Here is an 8,639-nt window from a genome sequence, read left to right as displayed (position 1 = left end):
GGGGGAGGTTGCGGATGATGAGGTTGTCGTCGTCCGTTCCACCCAGTTGGCAGGCCAGGCGGTAGTCTGCGAGCCACAGTTCCGGTCTTGTTTCCCCCGAGTACTTCGTGATAGTAGTCGGGGGTCGGAACCGGGTCGGGAACGGCGCCCGTTGGATGGCCCGACTGAAGGCCTGCGGACCGGGTGGTTCGGGCGAGGGACTCCAATCCTCCCCGCTGTCATAGCGTCCCCCACGCCTGGGGTGGTAGCCTCGGTGCACCCTCTCGTCGAGGCGGGCCCGATGGTCGCGACGATGGTGCTCGTTGCCGAGGTGGCCCGGGGCTGCAGGCGCGGTGTTGCGCGTGCGCCCGGTGTAGACCGAGGCTTCCCGCATGAATCGGGAAGTCGCGACGTGAGGTTCCGAGGGGTATCCCTGCCTTCGGGAGGCAGAGCTCTTGGCCTGTCGGACCGCAGCGCCTTCCAGGAGATTCTTGAGCTCTCCCTGGATTCGCCGACCCTCGGTGGTTGATGGCTCCGGCATCGCGCGGAGGAGCATCGCTGCGGCTGCCAGGTTCTGACCGACCCCGCTGGATGCGGGTGGCGGTCTGACCCTGACGTCGTTGGTGACGCGGTGCTGGAAATCTTGGGGCAGGTGACGCATTTCTCCGGCCGGGGGTTGGCCCGCCCATACCTGCCCGATGTCCCGACGGATCGGCTCAAGCGCTCCCGCTCCCTCGTCGAGCCTGGCCTGCGCCCCGCGGACTTGCTCGAGCTGTGGGTCGTGACCCCCCGCCGGAACGGGGACCACAGCTAGCTCCCGCGGGATGTCGGCGCGAGGCACCGGCCTAGGAAGATCACCGTCCTCCGGCATGCCGAGATGGTTGCCTTCGGAGGGATCCCCTAGCTCGACGTGGAAACATTCGCGGCTTGGGCCGCAGTCCTCGTCGTCAAGGCCGCGGCTACCGTCGGAACAGTCGGAGAGGCAGTAGTCACATGCGGTCATAAAGTCCCGCATGGCACTGGGGTTGCCAAATCCGGAGAAATCCCAACAGATGCTGGGATCGTCGTCTTCCTCGGGCCCAGAGGGCCCGTAGGTCGAGACGTCCGTCAACCGGTCCCAAGGCGACCGCATACGAGACCCCAGAGGGGTTGCACTCGCCTCAACGAGAGCGCCCGCTGAAGCAAGGTCGCTAGGCGGGTTGAGGCCGAGTCGAAATGACGTAAGATGGGAATCAGTCGGTACCTTTTGGTCGACGAGGAGCGTCATAGTCACGTCGGGGACTGGTTGCACCGTCGTCTCAGGTACGAGGGCGACATCCTGCAAGCTCTCCGCAAGCGCGCTGGCGTCGTCCACTTGCTCGGGATTGGTGTGTCGCGGGGGGACGGCGCTCGCCTTCGTCTCAAATGCGAGGTCGACGCCTGACGCGCCCCCCGTTGGGGCGCTGGGGACGTCGATTCGCTCGACAGCCGACGAAGCGAGGCCTCCCGCTTGGCCTTGGTTGCCCCGCCTCCTCCTCCGTTGGCGGGGGAGAGGACGGGGCGAGCTCGAATGTTGTTCTTCCACCGCGCGGGGAAGATGTCGTCGATTCCGCCGCCGGCGGGCGGGTTGTCGGCCGCCATTGTCGTTGTCACGTGGCGGTGGAAGGAGTATCATGTCGTAGCTGCCGTCGAAGGACATAAACTCAAGACTCCCGAAACGGAGCACCGTCCCGGGCCGGAGAGGTTGCTGGAGACTGCCCATCTGGAGCTTGACGGGAAGCTGTTCGTCAGCACGCAGCAGGCCCCTACCTGGCACGCCAACTGTCGGCGTTTCGAGACCGGGGGGTCCCTAAGCCGACGAGTGAGTGTGCCGCGTGCCCCAGCCCAGATGGGTCGAGCGCGTGGGCGAGCGCGAAGGGGGGAGAGCGAGGTGGCCGGAGACGGGTCGTGAGAGAGGTGGAAATCCCGCGGCCTTCGTGTTCATCCCGCGCCCAGGTCGGGTGCGCTTGCAGTAGGGGGTTACAAGCGTCCACGCGGGTGAGGGAAGCGAGAGGCCCCAAGAGAGCGCCTGTCCCGTCCTCGTCCCCGCGCGGCCAACCTTTTCTAAGAAGGCCCTGGTCCTTCCTTTTATAGGCGTAAGGAGAGGATCCAGGTGTACAATGGGGGTGTAGCAGAGTGCTACGTGTCTAGCGGAGGGAGAGCTAGCGCCCTAAGTACATGCCAATGTGGCGGCCGGAGAGATCTTGGCGCCCTGCTGGTGTGATGTCGTGGCTGTCGGAGGAGCAACGGAGCCTGGCGGAGGGACAGCTGTCGGAGCAGTTGAGTCCTTGCTGACGTCCCCCTGCTTCCGTAAGGGAGCTGAGAGCCGCCGTCGTCACAGGGCTAGCGGGGCGCCATCATTGCCTATCTGGCGGAGCGAGCCAGATGGGACACCGGTCTTGTTCTCTGCGGCCCGAGTCGGCTCGAGGCAGGGTGATGATGGCGCTTCCTGTTGACGTGGCGGGCCTGTGCCCTAGGTCGGGCGACGTGGAGGCTCCTCCGAAGCCGAGGTCGAGTCTGTCTTCCATGGCCGAGGCCGCGCCCGAGCCCCTGGGTCGGGTGAGGCAGAGATTGTTCAGCAGAGGCCTGGGCGGAGTCCGAGCCCTGGGGTCGGGCGAAGCGGAGTTTGTCGTCTTCTGGGGCTGAGCCCGAGTCCGAGCCCTGGGTCGGGCGGAGCGGAGTTCGCCGTCTTCCGGGGCTTTGCCCGAGTCCGAGCCCTGGGTCGGGCGGAGCGGAGTTCGCCGTCTTCCGGGGCTTAGCCCGAGTCCGAGCCCTGGGTCGAGCGGAGCGGAGTTCGCCGTCTTCCGGGGCTTAGACCGAGTCCGAGCCCTGGGTCGGGCGGAGCGGAGTTCGCCGTCTTCCGGGGCTTAGCCCGAGTCCGAGCCCTGGGTCGGGCGGAGCGGAGTTCGCCGTCTTCCGGGGCTTTGCCCGAGTCCGAGCCCTGGGTCGGGCGAAGCGGAGTTCGCCGTCTTCCGGGGCTTAGCCCGAGTCTGAGCCCTGGGTCGGGCAGAGCGGAGTTCGCCGTCTTCCGGGGCTTAGCCCGAGTCCGAGCCCTGGGTCGGGCGGAGCGGAGTTTCCTATGGCGCCTTTGGCAGGGCCTGACTGCCTGTCAGTCTCACTCTGTCAAGTGGCACTGCAGTCGGAGTGGCGCAGGCGGCGCTGTCCTTCTGTCAGACCGGTCAGTGGAGCGGCGAAGTGACGGCGGTCACTTCGGCTCTGCAGGGGGGCGCACGTCAGGATAAAGGTGTCAGGCCACCTTTGCGTTAAATGCTCCTGCGACTCGGCCGGTCGGTGCGGCGATTTAGTCAGGGTTGCTTCTGAGAGAAGGCAAGGCCTCGGGCGAGCCGGAGATGTGTCCGCCGTTAAAGGGGGGCCTCGGGCGAGACGGAAATCCCTCGGGGTCGGCTGCCCTTGCCCGAGGCTAGGCTCGGGCGAGGCGTGATCGAGTCGCTCGTATGGACTGATCCCTGACTTAATCGTACCCATCAGGCCTTTGCAGCTTTATGCTGATGGGGGTTACCAGCTGAGAATTAGGCATCTTGAGGGTACCCCTAATTATGGTCCCCGACACATTTATTTTAAATTAACCCGTTGCACGTATGTCCCCTCCGCGCAGGCAACATCCACGTCCCAAACCACACCTCTGCATATAGAGGGCCAAACAGGCGGCCCGGCACGGGCCCGCTAGGCTCGACGCCCACGTGCCGCAGCTCGGGCCCAGGCACGGCACGCCGTCCTGCTGACCATGCCGGCCTGGTCCGTTAGCCCATCGGGTCATTTGGTTAAATCAGCGTAAAATGTTAAAAAACGCTGTAGGAGGCGGGGTTCGAACCCACGCTCTAATAATGGGAGACACTAGGTGAAGTTGTCTAACCAGTAGAACATCATGCTCAGATGTTTTTAATGTTGAATATAAATTGTACATATGTATATATGATTATTTGTAAAATAAAAAATAATCGTGTCGGGTCGGACTAGCACTACGGACCGAGGCTACAGCCCAAACAAGATACGACGCTCGTGCGGGACTGGCCCAAGCACTATTAAACGGGTCGTGCCCCGGGCCGGGTCACCAGATACGACTCATTTGGCCATCTATACCTCCACACGGTAATGATGGTCTTCGCCTCAATTGTCGCGACCTCGTTCGCCATCCTACTTCTTTTCTCTCTCCCCTCATGCCTCCGTCTCCGCGTCACCCCATTCTCGGCAAAGAGCGTGAGAGCAGGCACCTCCTCCCCGTATTCGTCCGACACCAGCCCCGACACCGACCCGCGCAGTGGATATTGCACGTCCACGAGGACGTTTCACAGCATGCGTGCACCATCGTTTTCGTCGTCGTCGGACGACTCGTTCGTCTTCCCGACCTTCGCCTTGTTCTTCCTCCCCAACCTGCTGCCCCCACCCACGGTCGCAGCCGTGAGCCAACCGACGCTCGTTGACACGAGTACGGGCAAGTCGGTCTTGCTCCTAGCCTTTCTTTGTGCGTACCTCCGAGGAGGACATAGTGACGCCTGCCACACTTAGGTTATCTTGGTGATGAGGAGTCCATGTCTGAGATATTGGACAACCAAGACCCGTGGCGCGACAATAGTTGGCATATTCTATGGAGTTGGTGTTGTTGTTGTGTCGCCTTTGCGGGTTCATGGCTGGGAAGGCACTCACATTCTCTCACCCTTCTCGGACTGACGCCTAGTGCGGGTGCCTCTCGGTTTGGAGCCGCTCCGACTGGGCTTCTTTCTCCGCTTGTGTGCTCTCTCCCTATATGTATCTAGCTGTATACTACCTATGCCTCCAGATGCCTAGGTATTTGTCGTGTCCTTCTCCGGCAATGAACAGGTATGCCCGCCTCTTCCCTTCCCTTCCTGCTCTACAAAACCTTAGAAGTGGGGGAGGCGAGGGATGGGGGTCCCTGATTTGCTGCGTGGTACCCGTTCGATGGCTCGGCATCGCCTGTCTACATGGCCTTTCCCTTACCACGGTGTCGACTCGGTATGCTTCTACCACTTCTATGTACCTGTCACTCATCCTTATATCATTGCAAAAAATATTATGTTGTTTTGCTGTTGTTTTGGGTGTTAGTTTTTTGTTGTGCTAATGACTGAACATAATTTGGGTGTATTCATACTTTATTTATTGTATGCACGTGGTTTGTATTTTTCTGATGATGGCTCATGGATCCTGCAAAATATGTGTTAGGATTTGGAGATCCATGCGGGAACTACCACGAGATGCTCGTCCGTTGTGTTCTTGGCTCTTGCATGCATTAGGTCGTTTCTGAGACCAAATTGGCGCAATGGACTCCATGGTGTTTGAGGTTGCTAAATGGGATGGAGCAGCAATGATTTGTCACGCTAGCAATAAAATCAAAGGTTATTTGTTGATTTCAAAGGCTAGTAATTGCTATGAAGTACCATAATTTGTATGGAGCACATCCAATTTTTATTGATGACTGACTTTAGCAACCAATCCATATTTTGACCTATCTTTTTTATAAGTTTGAGTTCATGTGACTTATTTTAGAAACTTGAGCTCACAAACTTCCTCTTATTTGGTCTCTGTATGGTGGAATTATGTCATTCTATAATCTATATTCGTTCAATCGGTCGTTGTGAAATCTCTTCTAATCACTCCCTTCATTGGCCTTGGTGGACCAAGACATTGGATGGAGTAAACAACAACATCAGTTAGTCAAATAAAAAATATTATGCGGAGAGTGGAGACAATCAATAAAAAATCTTGAGATCTTTTTGGTGGATAGTTTACGAGGGTATTGTTGTGAGCCGTCGCAACGCACGGACAACTGACTAGTAATCCTTATGTCCCACAGCTGCCACACACGTCGTCGGACATACGTCGATTTAATGAAACAACGCCCGACCACGCGGTTTCACTTTCTCTCCCCACGCGTGCCCGCCCGCTCTCTCTCACGTCGTATGCTGCATCCGCTAGACCTGTCGTCGCCGTCCCACCATCGCCTGCAACCCGCGCCCTCTCTCGGCCCATCCCGGCTCCTTGCCCCGCCGAAGCTATTTATCGTTGCCGCCCTCACCGCCATGTATAAGCCACGCCTGCACTCATTCGTCGATGCCACGTTCGCCGGAGCTGAAGCTGTCGCCGCCCGTAGCGCCATATATACTTCAAACTCTTATGATCCGTGTATACTTGACACTTGGTTCCCATGATATAATGTCTACATATCTTAAGTGCGTGCACTACGGCTACCAGTTCTAAGTCATGAGTGGGGTAGTTCAACTCATGTTTCCGCAACTAACGAGACGCGTAGGCAGTCACGTGTCCTTCTTGCATAAGCACACATCCCAATCCTTGGCCACAGGCATCACAATAAATGTCAAATCCCTTCTGTAGATCTAGCATAACCAACACTGGTGGCGACATCAACCTCTTCTTCAATTGATCAAAGCTATCTTGGCACTTCTCGTCCCACTTGAACTCTCTTCCCTTCTCCAGAAGCGAGGTCATAGGCTTAGCAATCTTAGAAAATCCTTCAATAAATCTCCGATAGTATCCTGCAAGCCCCAAGAAACTCTGAATCTCCGTAACTATAGTGGGTACGCTCCATGCCATTATTTCCTTGACTTTAGCAGGATCCGCTGATATCCCTCCATTAGAAATGATATGTCCAAGGAATGGCACCTCGCCAATCCAAAACTCGCATTTGCTATACTTGGCGTAGAGTTGATTATCCCGTAGTTTCTGTAGCACCAATCTCAGATGTTCCTCATGATCACTCTCACTCTTTGAATAAATAAGAATATCGTCGATGAATACTACAACGAATCTGTCCAAATACTCTGTAAACACCTTATTCATCAAATTCATAAAATAAGCTGGTGCATTAGTTAGTCCAAATGACATAACCGTGAACTCATATAAACCATATCGGGTCGAGAAAGTTGTCTTGGGAATATCCGATGGCCTAATCCTCATTTGATGGTAACCCGATCGGAGATCAATCTTCGAGAATACCCTTGCACCTCTCATCTGATCAAATAAATCCTCAATGCGGGGCAGCGGATATTTGTTCTTCACAGTAACATCATTTAGGTATCTATAATCCACACACATCCTTTGTGATCCATCCTTCTTCTGTACAAATAGAACCGGCGCTCCCCAAGGTGAGGAACTCGAACGAATGTACCCAGCCTCTTGTAACTCTGTTAATTGTTTCTTAAGTTCCTTTAACTCTTCAATAGACATCATGTATGGCCATTTAGAAATAGGGGCAGTTCCAGGTAAGAGATCAATTACAAACTCAACTTCCCTATCTGGTGGCATCCCTGGTAACTCCTCTAGAAAGACATCCGGAAAATCCCTAACCACATGGATGTTGTTACCAACAAACTCGTCAGCTATAAAGAACATCGCACGTCTGGAAGAGGTTGTTACTGCAATTTCAACTTGAAACCTTCTCCTTTAGGGCTGGTGAGTTCTACAGTACCCCTACCACATTGTATAATGGCCTTTGCCTTTCTTAACCATGACATACCAAGGATCAGATCTATATTGCTTGCCTCTAATATTATAACAGTAGCCCAGAATTCTCTTCCCATAATTGTTAATGTCAATCTATGTGTCATATAACTTGCCTCAACAGGCCCTTTAGGTGTAATTACTGTCACACCCGGTTTTAGAAGGCAAACCGAACGCGAACCATATACGTGCCAAGATCAGCAATTCACGTACACAACAGTTACATAACTGGATATCATCACACAGTGCTCAAATAAAAACATAAAAAGTGTAATAATAGTCAATTACATCATAATGTCTGAGACATCCACATAGTCTTTAACAATAATCAAAGTGCGAAAACGAAACGTAGATACACGCGGCCTTCACAAGCAACCGACTGGGGGTTGCGGCTAACCCACGCCTAAAACTCATCGTAATCTTGGAACTCCTGGAAGTCTTCCTCCACGGCTTCATCTTCTCCTGAGCAGTGGTTGCAACATGGACAACCTGGGGACGGGGGGGGGGGGGTGGTGTGTAGAGCAAGGGTGAGTACACATCAACATACTCAGCAAATGTCCTGTTTGGCTATAGTGGACTAGCTTTATGTGGGGGTAAGTCAAGCAATTGCTTTTAGTTGGTCAGATTATTATTACTAGTAGAGAGCCAGGTTTTAGCATTAACCCAAGTTATTAACCCAAATGTACCCTTTCCAAATGGAAAGAATACCACTTACCATTACCATAGTCAATACCAAAACCATCATTCTCATCACCACCTGTAATCCAAACATCTCTGATCAAGTATCTCTAATCAATGGAGCTCCCTTGGCCACTCATAACCACGAGCACAGCTGATATATCAGTTTCATAACACTCTGCAGAGGTTGCGCACTTTACCCACAAGTCGTGATTCCCTTTCTACCCGGAGAGAGCTACTCCCCATTGACCACTACCTAGGTGGCCAAGCAGGGCATCACTACGAAGCCTTTACAAAGATTCCCCGAGGCTGTAGCCGCCCGTTAGGTTTCCTAAATACACCGCACTCCTCCGCAAGGGGCGAACCAACCTTGGCAGAGCAAGCCGCATACACCGAGCCCCATTAACGCACGACGGCGAAGCGAACTACACCCCGGTTCCTCTAATTATTCAGCTAAGGGCGTCCCATTC

Source organism: Zea mays, chromosome 4, assembly GCF_902167145.1.
Source record: "Zea mays cultivar B73 chromosome 4, Zm-B73-REFERENCE-NAM-5.0, whole genome shotgun sequence".
Classification (NCBI taxonomy): domain Eukaryota; kingdom Viridiplantae; phylum Streptophyta; class Magnoliopsida; order Poales; family Poaceae; genus Zea; species Zea mays.
Note: the sequence above shows the minus strand (reverse complement) of the source record.